This window comes from Lissotriton vulgaris, chromosome 8 (assembly GCF_964263255.1).
Source record: "Lissotriton vulgaris chromosome 8, aLisVul1.2, whole genome shotgun sequence".
Classification (NCBI taxonomy): Eukaryota; Metazoa; Chordata; class Amphibia; order Caudata; family Salamandridae; genus Lissotriton; species Lissotriton vulgaris.
Window position 1 is genome coordinate 432,777,438 of NC_141696.1, and position 12,278 is coordinate 432,789,715.

The window sequence follows — 12,278 nt, forward strand, 5'->3', positions numbered from 1 at the left end:
AATAAACATAGTTCCCAATTATTAACTCGCATCTCTACCATCCATGGCATGCATTACTCTCGTTTTAATGAGTATGGTTCCCTCCCAAGATGGCCCCCGCGATAACGCCCGATCCCACATGACACACAGGGTGGGATTACCCCTAGCAATGACCACGCCCCCAACAACCATTTAACAGATCTTCACCCGAGGACTTGGTACTATCCAGATCCCGGTAGCGATGGGTAGGCACACCGGGCATTAACCAAGGCAGTGAGAAGTAAGTGTTTTTTCTCTCCTTCGCAAGTTACCATATGCGGTGACTGACATGCGGTAGCCCGCACTCCGCTTAGCCGTACACTGGCGGTGTCTCCCGTTAACCTGACCTACTACGCGCTAACTCTAATAAACAAGTCAACATACGCTGTGACTGGCATGCGGTAGCGCGACTTGCCCTCCACTAAGCCGTACAGCGGCTATGTCTCCGGTTAGCCTGATCTACCATGCGCTCACTCCCAGAGGCGTTATAGGCATCGCTTGACAACACTATCCTCCGAGTCTGGCCCAATTAGAACTGACTCTGACACATGATACGGGCACCGGGAGGGAGCAAAAAACTGCTCGATACTGCCTTAATTACTCTGGCGAATTTCTACTAGGTTTGTTTCACGAAGCGCTTTTCCTAACAACACGATATGGGCACTGTGATGGAGCGCTCACCATCTTATTTATATATATATATATTTTTTAAAATGTATATTCCAGTTTAGGCCACCCACAACCCGGAATTGATACAGGGAGTGCACTCTGTTGACTAATGACAGATGACACGCCACTTAAGTGCCTTTAGCGCCCTCAGCGCGTGAAGCTTTACTTTTGTTTGTGTTAATATTCAAATATTGGAATCAACTATCTAATAGCGAGCAGCATATGTTGGCAACTAGGCTCACAAAGCTATTCAATCCTCCATATACAGCGAGGACACAGTGTTTCTTGTTCATAGCCGGCCACTTCCTCCTCATTCTAACACCAGCAGGCGACTGTTTAAAAAAGAAAAATGATTCATTTAGCCTGCAATTCTGCTTGTTCCCTTTATAGCCTTAAACCCCTATGGTTCTCCCCCCTTGATGTCAAACCTACCGGGTACTGTTGACACCTATACACCTTGACCTTTAGGTGAGTAACATGTTACCCTTGCTAAAGGTTTTTGGACCTAATACTTTGAAGAAACTGCTGCTGTTTTTAACTTTAACTTTGGTTTTAATCTATGGATGTTGTGTTTTGGTGAATTGTGATATAAGTCAGTACATACTGGTCACCACTTATCACTAGTATGTCACTGTTAATATGTCACTTTATCCACAACAACACTGCGTGTTCACGGTCACAAAAGGCACTTGTTGTCACTGAACTATGGTAACGATTTCTTTTGCCTTCCTAGGCAAGAGCTGTCCCATACAGGTAGTACAACTATATATTAAAATATTAACTGACACTAAACCAGGTCATGTTTTGCTACAGATAGATGTAATTAACTAGGTCCTGAAGAATCGCAGCCAGTGTGCAAAGGCGAGAAACATGTTGACCTCACGATATGTAATGTAGTCCTGGATCGTGGCATGGAATCCTAATTTCCTGCGATCATAGGCTACCCACTGTTTTTACTTGTGGCAGGGGACCACCAGAATAAATTGATCTCCGGTACCTTGTGCCACATTTTAATCCACGTATCTACACTATCCTTCCCTTCCTGGCCCCTCACCCGCACTTCACCCATAGGCAGTTGGTAAAAAGATCTCCGCCAAAGAGCCCCTCTTTGAGGTGAGCCCGTTGGGCATTGCACCGCCTGCCCAACGAGGAGCAAACGCCAATGATGAAGCATGACACTCGCAAGGGTGTGTGAGGCCATTAAATCCAACAAATTGGATACCCAGGGTAGCCCTCCACTGAGCACTACCTCTACCTTCCCTGTGACCGCACTTTTCCCTTCCTCTATCATTTAGGAACAGCTGAGTCTGTCTTTGCTTGTCACTGTCCCTTGGGGCTCTGACTGTGGCTGGACCTTACATTCTCTATTTTCCGTGAATGGTAATCTGAGCCCTTGGATCTTCATCTGATCCACCTTCTCCCCTCCTTTTGACATATACTTCCAAGATCTGGCCACAAACTGAATGTTACAGGACATGAAGCAGTGGAAACTTTGAGTTCCCCTAAGTTAGATTCAAGTTAGAACCTTGCCTGCTATTTACTGTGCTTGTAAACTACAAGACTAGTAGCAAGCATTAGGTAGCAAACAGTATAATTCCTAAGTTAACAAAACCATGTTGGCTGGAGGTATTTTGGTTGTTTCAAAAATTGTGTAGTAGGATATGGCATTATTTAAATGCCTGATATGGAACCCACACACTACTTTAATGGTAACTCGATGGTACCGATTTATTTCTACATCCTCCTGACCACACCTTTGCAAAAGAACAAACATTGTCCAATGCCAAACATTAACACAATCATCTCGAGCATTATAACAATAACGGTTACTGTGCCTGAAACAAATTATTGTTCTTGCATAATGCAGGGGTGGTTGCAGCCCCGGTGCCCTGCATTACATCTCTCTACATCTCTCCAAGCGGGTCATCCAATCCTGTTTTCCAGCAGAGGCAGGAACAACATGAAAGGAATCTATTTATTAAATGTCTTCCCTGCTGTTCCTACCTCTTCTGCTGTGTTTCGCTCTGGTCCTCGCTGCTGCACCGGCTCCTCTCCCCAAGGGCGTGCCTCCAAGGGGGTTTGTATGGGGTGAAACCCCACCCCAATTATATTTTGTGTTCGGTCCGGTTCTGTGGCGTGCGTTAAGGCCAGGAGCTGGTACCGTTAAAACGATTGGGCGGCAGCAACTGTTATCTGGGCTAGCAGGCCTTTCAAAAATCCCAGATGGGAGCACAGAGGTGGAATTTTCCTTATTGATGGCTCCTGGAGCATTCTACACTTTTTTGGTGGAGATTAGTCTTCATTATTTTGCCACTTTCACGGTCTTTGTCGTTAATGCAACTCTAAAATGTACATCAGAAGTGGTGTTTAGATGTGCAGCTAACAAATGGATTCTTGAATACCATGGGTATTCACAAACATTTTTGTTTGCCTAGGGCAGAGGTCTTCAATCTGTGGGGCGCGACCCCCAGGGGGGTCGTGGAGTCCTGGGAAGGGGGTCGCAGATTCTACCAGAGTGCAGTTCCTGGCGTCGGGCTGATCAGGGTGCTCAAGGCGGAGGCCGCCTAATTCACACCGAGGTGTGAAAAACATCAAAGCCTCGTTAACAAGTAAAGGTCTTTTAAAGACCTGTGATAGTACTCTGGTGTGCCTTTGTGTGTGTCCAAGCTGTTTCAGCCAGGCTGACATACACGAGCTGGGGGGGGGGGGGGGGGGGGGGGGGGGGGGGAGGAGGGGGTGGGGGAGGCTGTAGCCCTTTGAGTTCAATGGACTTAGCTGTGGGTTTATTTTTACTTTTAACGTTTAATATAGCGCTAGTTTAACCCGTAGGTATCAGAGCGCTTTACAAATACACAGTAAACAGCAGAAGGACAGCAGGACATTACAATCATATCATTGGTTCTAGTCCCACGAGCCCTCATACCTGGCGCCTGTGCAGGAGAAATGTGGCTGAGAGTCTGTTCTTCATGGTGAGATGTTTTCACAGCCGGATGCCACCCCCACTCCCCCCCCCCTCCCCCCCCCGCAGGGAGGCACAGAGATGCCCTCCCATGAGAGAGGAAGACGAAGCAGAGAGATACTGACCCCCATGAGAGAGGCACAGACAAGGTGGGTGAATGAATGATGGGTGGATGGATGGATGAAAGGGTGGATGGATGAAGGATGTATGGATGGATGGATGAAAGGGTGGATGGCTGTATGGATGGACGGATGGAAGGATGAAAGGGTGGACGGATGTGTGAAAAGGTGGGTGGATGAATGATGAGTGGATGGATGTAAAGATGAAAGGGTGGATGGATGGATGAAGGATGGATGGATGTGTGAAAAGGTGGGCGGATGGAGGATGGATGGATGAAAGGGTGGATGGAAGGATGATGGATGGATTTGTGAAAAGGTGGGTGGATGAGTGATGGGTGAATGGATGGATGTAAGGGTGGATGGAGGAAGAATGGATGGAAGGATGGAAGGATGAAAGTGTGGATGGATGGATGAAGGATGGATGTATGGATGGATAAAAGGTTGCATGGATGAATGATGGATGCATGGATGGATGTGTGAAAAGGTGGGGGATGAATGATGGATGGGTGGGTGGATGGATGGATGAAAGGGTGGGTGGATGAAGGATGGATGTATAGATGAAAGGGTGGATGGATATATGGATGGAATAATGAAAGGGTGGATGGATTAATGAAAGGTTGGATGGATGAAGGATGGATGTATGAATGGAAGGATGAAAGGGTGGATGGATGAAGGATAGATGTATGGCTGGATGGATGGATAAAAGGTTGCATGGATGAATGATGGATGGATGTGTGAAAAGGTGGGTGGAAGAATGATGGGTGGATGGATGGACGGGTGGATAGGTAAAGGATGGATGTATGGATGGAAGGATGAAAAGGTGGATGAATGATGGATGGATGGATGTGTGAAAAGTTGGGGATGAATGATGGATGGATGGGTGGATGGATGGATGAAAGGGTGGGTGGATGAAGGATGGATGTATGGATGAAAGGGTGGATGGATATATGGATGGAATAATGAAAGGGTGGATGGATGAAGGATGGATGTATGGATGAAAGGGTGGATGGATGAAGGATGGATATATGTATGGGTGGATGGATAAAAGGTTGCATGGATGAATGATGGATGGATGTGTGAAAAGGTGGGTGGAAGAATGATGGATGGATGGACGGGTGGATAGGTAAAGGATGCATGTATGGATGGAAGGATGAAAGGGTGGATGGATGATGGATGTATGAATGGATAAAAGGTTGCATGAATGATGGATGGATGGATGTGTGAAAAGGTGGGTGTGTGGATGGATGGGTGGATAGGTAAAGGATGGATGTATGGATGGAAGGATGAAAGGGTGGATGGATGAAGGATGGATGGATGTGTGGGTGGATGAATGATGGATGGATGTGATGAGGTCTAACAGGCGCATTTATGGTTGTCGATAGTTGTTTATGATGAGGAGTACCAGTTTCTAGAATCTTTTGTCGGAAGGGGGTTCTTACGCCTAAAAAAGTTTTACAAGGGGGTCTCGGCATCAAAAAGTTTGAAGACCTCTGGCCTAGGGTCACACAATTTGGTAAAGTGGGGAAGCCAGGATTAATTCCAGGCTTTCTGGTTTCACAAATTGTGTGATCCTAGGCAATTGTTTATACTTTCGCTCCTTTTTCTTCATTATCACATATAGGAGGACCTTGCAATATGACTTCAGGAAATGTGCTTTACAAAATCCTCACCTGTGTTTGATTGATAAATTATAGTGTTCATGTATAATAGGATCCCAGGGCGCTCAAGAGGATGAACATAATGGACTTAACTCTTAGTTCAATATTGGCATTCTTGTCAGGGTGGAGGTAAGAATTAATGTTTTTGAATTCACGTTTAAAAACGATCACTTTACATGAAAAAATGCTTATCAACGCACTGATATAATCTGGTGTAATAAGGAAAACCGGTTCTGCCTGTAAATGAAATAACACTTTTATTTTGGAAGAGACTTTATATAATATTTACACTCTTGCTGCAAGATGTGTTTAAAAATGAGTGTTGGTAAAGTTAAAAGGTACAGGATACCCTAGTTACTTTCTTTAATTTCACTTATCCTTTAAATAAATGTTTGCATGTGTATTTAACATCTTTTTCATGTCAGTTCTTAGTCAAGTAGACTGCAGCCTAGTGCTGCTGTTGATCAGGGGCCGCATGTAAAGGTCAGTGCTGTATAACGGGAAATATCCTTTACAACGAAACTTCTTCCACGCAGTACCTTTGCAACGCAGGAATTACAACGCAAGTCGTTACAACGATTTGCGCTGGAGGGCGCTGGAGGGCGCTGTAGGATAGGGAATATTTTAATTTACTATCCAAAACCTTCCCTACTATCCACGGGGACTGAAGTTGGAATAGTAAATTAAACTATTCACTATCCAGTGCCCCCCAACGCAAGTCGTTGTAACGACTTGCGTTGTAAAACCTGCGTTGTAAAGGCATGCGTGGAAAAAGCATGCGTTGTAACGACATACATCCCTGTATAACATTCTGTTAGTCCATAACCAGAAAGATAAAGCATACTAAAGACGGTAATACTGGCGGCCCTAAAGGTGGAATGCTTAGCCCACAGCTAACTATTTTGTGGGCCAGTCATATGCAGTAGGCCCTTGCCTCTCCCTCACACTGTTAGAGCTGTACATTACAGATTAAAGCAATTTGTCAATTTTGCATCATTCGCACCCAAAAAAAATCTTGCGCCCTTTAAATGTCATTAGCCCCACCCCTTGCCCCGCCTCCTTGCCACGCCCCCAGGCCACAGCTCAATTTGATGAGTAATTGCACTTTTTTCCCCATTTAAAGCACTGCGTGTATGTATGATTGCCACTGATCTAGTTAGGTATGGACTGAGGCGGCTTAGCTCCACCCTGACCATATCAACTTCCCACCTACGACATTCAAGTAATTTATAATATTGTGCTTGGATAATTTAACTGCAGTGCTTTGATATACAGTGGCACTGAAGGAGAATGCATCTACTCATTTATGTAAGCACAGCTTTATTAATAACCTAGAAATATGAAAACAAGTTTTACACATTTCATAAAATATCATAATGACATATTTTGGCATTGTTTACTCTACTTATCATCTATATTTCACCTTTCCATTTTCTCCCCACGAATATATTGAGATTTACGATTGGGACACATAACATTTGAAGCCTGAAAGTGATAGGTCCCGCAGTAATGAACTGTAATAATATTTTTTTCACAGACAGGCAGATAGAGGACCTACAGTACTCTAGTGAATGCAGATTTCACTTACATTTGAAGTGTATTGACGGAGTTTCCAAAATAAAACACAAATAATGTAAATAGATGTTGTTCTGTTCTCTTCAACAAACAGCCGCGGGATATTATCATGTGTGTGGCTCTTTCTATGAAGAAGAAAGTAAACCATACATTCTCTAGTCGCCTTTTTTTCTGAAGAGAGGCACTTCACATATGCTTTTGTTAAGTGTGTAGTCAACCGGAAAATATGTAAGAAGGCCTGTAAGCAATAAATATATTGCTGATTCTGGAGCAGTATTGATGGAGTTATAAACACTTTTGGCCAGATTTAGAATGTATTTGGTGAGTCAAAGGAACATTTTGAGTTAACACAAGTTTGTTTTTTGCACTTTAAACGGAATTAGTCACACAAAGCTTTTCAGATTAGTAAAACTATTCAATGGGATAGGTAGGGGTGAAATGCCCTGTGAATTTGTACAAGAACCTACATGTTAGATAGTCATAAACTCCTCTTCCTAGCCCCCGCCCTGGTAAAGGTTAAAAAACTACAGCTGAGAAGGAGTTTGGGACACCTCATAATTGGTAGGAGAATTGTGAAACAGAATTATCCACAGAAATAAATATTTTCCCTACGTAGAAAAAGAAAAAGTAAATATATATATAAATTTGCTCATCTGAAAATGGAATTCACAAATGTTTTTCAAGAGGACACCAGGAACCTTTCCTGAATTCCTGAAATAAGGACTCATGCAAGCTTGTAGATCCCTGGCTGCAGATTTAGGACTTTCTTTAGGGATCTGACCCATTGACTTTGTATCGGTTGAAAAAAGAGTACAAGGCACAGTCCAAAACAACACATTGCATAGATAATGGAAATTATATTGAAACTGGGAACTACTAGGCATTAGTGTAATCATTCTCAAATACATTATGCTTCACACATGCGATTCTAATGAAAAACGTCCAGAACCCATACCTGCTTGACAGACCTAGGTTCAGCAATCGACTGTAGTCAAAAGTTTTTCTGATCTAAAAAAAAAATGAAAAAATCATTCTGGTGCCCTCTTTATGTACAACTTCTCTAAGATGACGATTTTTGAGGATGAATATGGGACCTAGCCCCACACACAGAGCCAGGAACTGCAAAATGTTACACCTCCAACCTAGCGTAAATGATATGACCAGTTTACGTGGCCTACACTTCCTTAGCAGTATTACCTCTGTGAGATTTTAAAAAGGATATTGAAGTAGAACACGTGTAAAATGTATGTGGACTGTACAAAGCATTAAAACAACCTGGAGAAGTAGGGTTTTGCAGAAATATTTACAATTCCTCCGTATACTACATCTCAGCTGTTGATTAAAATGTAAAGCACTTTTTTGAACGTTCATGTAAAGAAATGAAATGAAAAGTGAGTGTTATATAGCGCTACTGTCACTCCTAACGGAGTCTCCTGGCGCTGAAAATGACAAAGATCAGTTACATGGAATGGGACCTAGATTAGGTCTAAACAGCAGGCCTCAGACATACCTCATCTCATATCTGGCAATCCAGTGCTGGTGTTATGTGTGTGAGCGTTCTTGTTTTTACCCCTTGCATGCTGATGACGGCCCCCAGCCATCATGCACTACGGCGATCGTGTGCTGATGACGGCTGGGGGCCGTCAGAAACCCGCCCGCTCGCGATTTTGCCGCACAGGCGCAGAATCGCGACCTCATGACAGGGGTTAAGTATCTCTAGCTTTCAGTAATTGGGGTTCAGAATCACTATGAACATGCTAGAACTATCTCACCACGTTTTTTGCTTCGGTGTACAGGTAAGGGGGGAGGGTGTCCTGGATGATGAGTTTACACATAATAAAGTGGATAGTTTCCTACAAAAGAGTATCTAACTTTTTCATAGAATGATTCGACCACAGTGGCGGCTTCATCCTGAGGGAGAGTACCAGCTTCACCGCTGAGGGAGAGTACCATTGCCCCACTACTCACTTAGCAATTCAAAACAGAAAAATAAAATTATAGTAACTTAACGTTATTATAATTTTATTTAAATGTTATTTAAATGTTCTGACTCTGTTGTTTGGGGGCGGGACTGGCCTGTTTAGAGCTGGAAGAGGAGTGGTGGCACCCTCCTAAGTGGGATGAATGTTTGGCTGGCCCTCAAACATTAATGCAGACTTGTTCTACACAGCCCGGGTGGAGAACGTGCCCAGGGTCCCGCTCCCTGTCTGAGCGCCGAAACACAGCACGCAGACCAATTATTATTATTATATATGAATTTGTTAAGCGCGCAGCTACCCGTGGGTTTCCCGGCGCTAGGAGAACAGAAGTAACAGAGGGCAAACAGGAGTGCAAGGAACCGGTTACAAAGAGAACAGCCAGATTTTCACTCCTTTGCCAAACTTAAGATAACATGTTTCAGACCGCAAAGGGATGGGAAGCGTGTTCCAGAGCGAGGGCGCCAAGTAAGAAAAAGAGCGCCCACCAACTCTAGCACGCTTAAAACGGGGAACAGAGAATCTACATTGAGTGGAGGATCTGAGGGTACGGGAGGGACAATATTGATGGACTAAGGTGGATAGATAGTGAGGGGATTTACCAGCTTTGATACGGTGTATAAAACATAGAGCTTTGAATTTGGACCTAGATTCTATGCGAAGCCAATGCAGGCTGCGCAGGGAAGAGGAGACTGAGGTGGTTCTAGGCAGATTGCAAAGTAAACGGGCAGCCATGTTCTGGACCACTTGGAGCTTACGGGTGACCTCCTTGCAGGCACCCAGAAGAAGTACATTACCGTAGTCCAGCCGCGATGCCACTAAGGCCTGGACCACTGACTTCTGGGTGTCTGGGGGAAGCATCCATGTGATCTTCCTCAGCCACCTGATGATGGTAGTACAGGTGGCTGAGACTTTAACCACATGTTGCCTCATGGATAACTGATTGTCGAAGAGGACCCCGAGATTGCGTGCTGTTGATGCTGGGACCGGCAATGGTCCCATTTGCTGAGGCCAATGTTGCGGGCCCCAGAGAGCGGAGTCCGGCCGAACAGGAGCAGCTCCGTTTTATCGACATTCAGCTTCAGTTTGTTAGTCAGCATCCAATTGGCGATGTCAATAAGCCCAGAACGAAGAGAAGAGGAGGAGGAGTGCTGATTAGAAGAAAGAGAGAAAATTATTTGAGTGTCATCAGCGTACGAAAAAATAGAAAGTCCAGACTGTTCGGCAAGAAAAGCAAGGGGTCTAACATAAAGGTTGAAAAACAAAGGACTAAGAATAGAGCCTTGGGGGACACCATACGGGGAATCATGAACAGTGGACATCGAAGAGGGGGAAAAGACCTGAAAAGTGTGATTAGAAAGAAAATTGGAGATCCAAGCAAGAGCGGAGCCACAGATACCAACAGACTTCAAGGCAGAAAGAAGGATGGTATGGGAGACGGTGTCAAAAGCGGCACTCAAATCCAAAAGGATGAGTGCCACCGTCTCCCCTCTATCTACCTGGCGTCTGACTGTCTCCGTGACTCCCAGAAGGGTGGACTCCATAGAGAAGCCCACCCGAAAACCTGACTGGGAAGGATGAAGGACGTTCGCTGATTCGATGTGGGTGGTTAGGTGACGGTTGACATGCTTCTCCAACACCTTCGAGAGGCAGGGAAGCAAGGAAATGGGTCGGAAATTGGCTGGGTTGCAGAAATCAGCATTAGCTTTCTTCAGGAGTGGGACCACCATCGCATGTTTCCAGACGTTCGGGACAATTGCCTCAGTGAGAGAGGCATTCAAGAGAGCCAAGATACATTCAAGAGGGACGGTGGCTAGGGAACATAGAATCTGGGGGGGCATGGGATACAAGGGAGAGCCGGATTTAATCTCTGCCAGTAGTTTCTGGAAAAAGGGCATGGAAATAAGTTCCCACTTATCTAATAGAAGAGATGAGGACCGTGCAGGGTCGTCCTGAGAGGGTAGTCAGTCATGGTTCTGTATAGATGACCTGGATGAAACAGATGGTAAAGCTCTAAAACCCGCGTAGATGCTATCAATTTTCTTAGTAAAGAAGTCTGCCAAGGAATTGCATTGAGTGCTATCCAGACAGGGGGCTTTGGGAGCACATGCCATACCGGATAGTTCCTGAACTGCCTTAAAAAGAGCTTTGGGACGGTTCTGGGCTTTCAGTATCGTGCTGTTAACATGATTGGCCCTGGCAGTATTACATAGAGTGTGATATTTATGTAATGCGAGTTTGTAGTTTTCTTTATCTGTGGGAGAGTAGATAGACCTCCAAATACGCTCCAGTCTTTTGCAGCGGGACTTTTCCATTTTTAGTTCTTTATTGAACCAAGGGGCAGGAGGGTGCAGAAAATGTTGCTTACATTTACGTGCCGGGAGGCAACAATCAATTGCAGAGGTAAGCCAGGTACTAATCGTACCCACATCATCCGTGGAGATATTAGCAAGAGGAGGCAAGGTCTTTTCTAGGGAATTATTAAGTTGCTCCAGGTTATGTCTTTGCCAATTTCTACTGGTTCTAAGGGAGTGTGGGTTGCCCGAGGGGCAGGGCGCACCCGCTGTCCTAATGTGAAACTCTACAATAAAATGGTCAGACCAGACAATAGGTCTGGAAGGGAGACAGGTTACAGTGTCTAGATTAGCAAAGATTGGGTCTAATAGGTTGCCGCCTTTATGAGTTGGACCGGAGTTGAGAAGACTTAAATTGAGGGCGGCAAAGTCCTGTATAAGGTGAGTGCTAGTAGAGCATAATGACCAATTACGATGCTGCATTGCAGTGTTGTGATGGGCTCAGGGGAGCCTGGGTACTCACCAATCACAACGTGGCATTGCAGAGTTGTGGTTGGCTTAGGAGACCCTGGGTTCTTCCTGCTTCCGCAGAAGCCAGGAAGAGAACTAGAGGACGGAGGAAAGACAGCCGCCAGCCGTATCCAGGTAAGTGAGGTTTTTCAAATGTATTTTTAATTCCCTCTCCCCTCCCTCTGCCCTTCCCCCACATCCCCGACGCCCATTTGGTAGCAGCCGCTACTGTTCGACCATATGAAATAAGGTTGTCCACTTATCTTAATATTACTTTACAAAGTATCCCAAATATTATGCCAGAGTCGTAATAGTTCTTTTGATTTGACCATGATATACATTGAAGAAAAAATGCAAACATTTCTTCATTAACCTGTTCAGAACTCTCCAGAAGGTCGATATAAATTGAGTTTCGAGGCACAACCCAGAAGAAAAAGAGTAACATGCTGTCGATAAATTTCTTTTGAAAGCAGCTTTTTAACTTCATTGATATTGTTAAT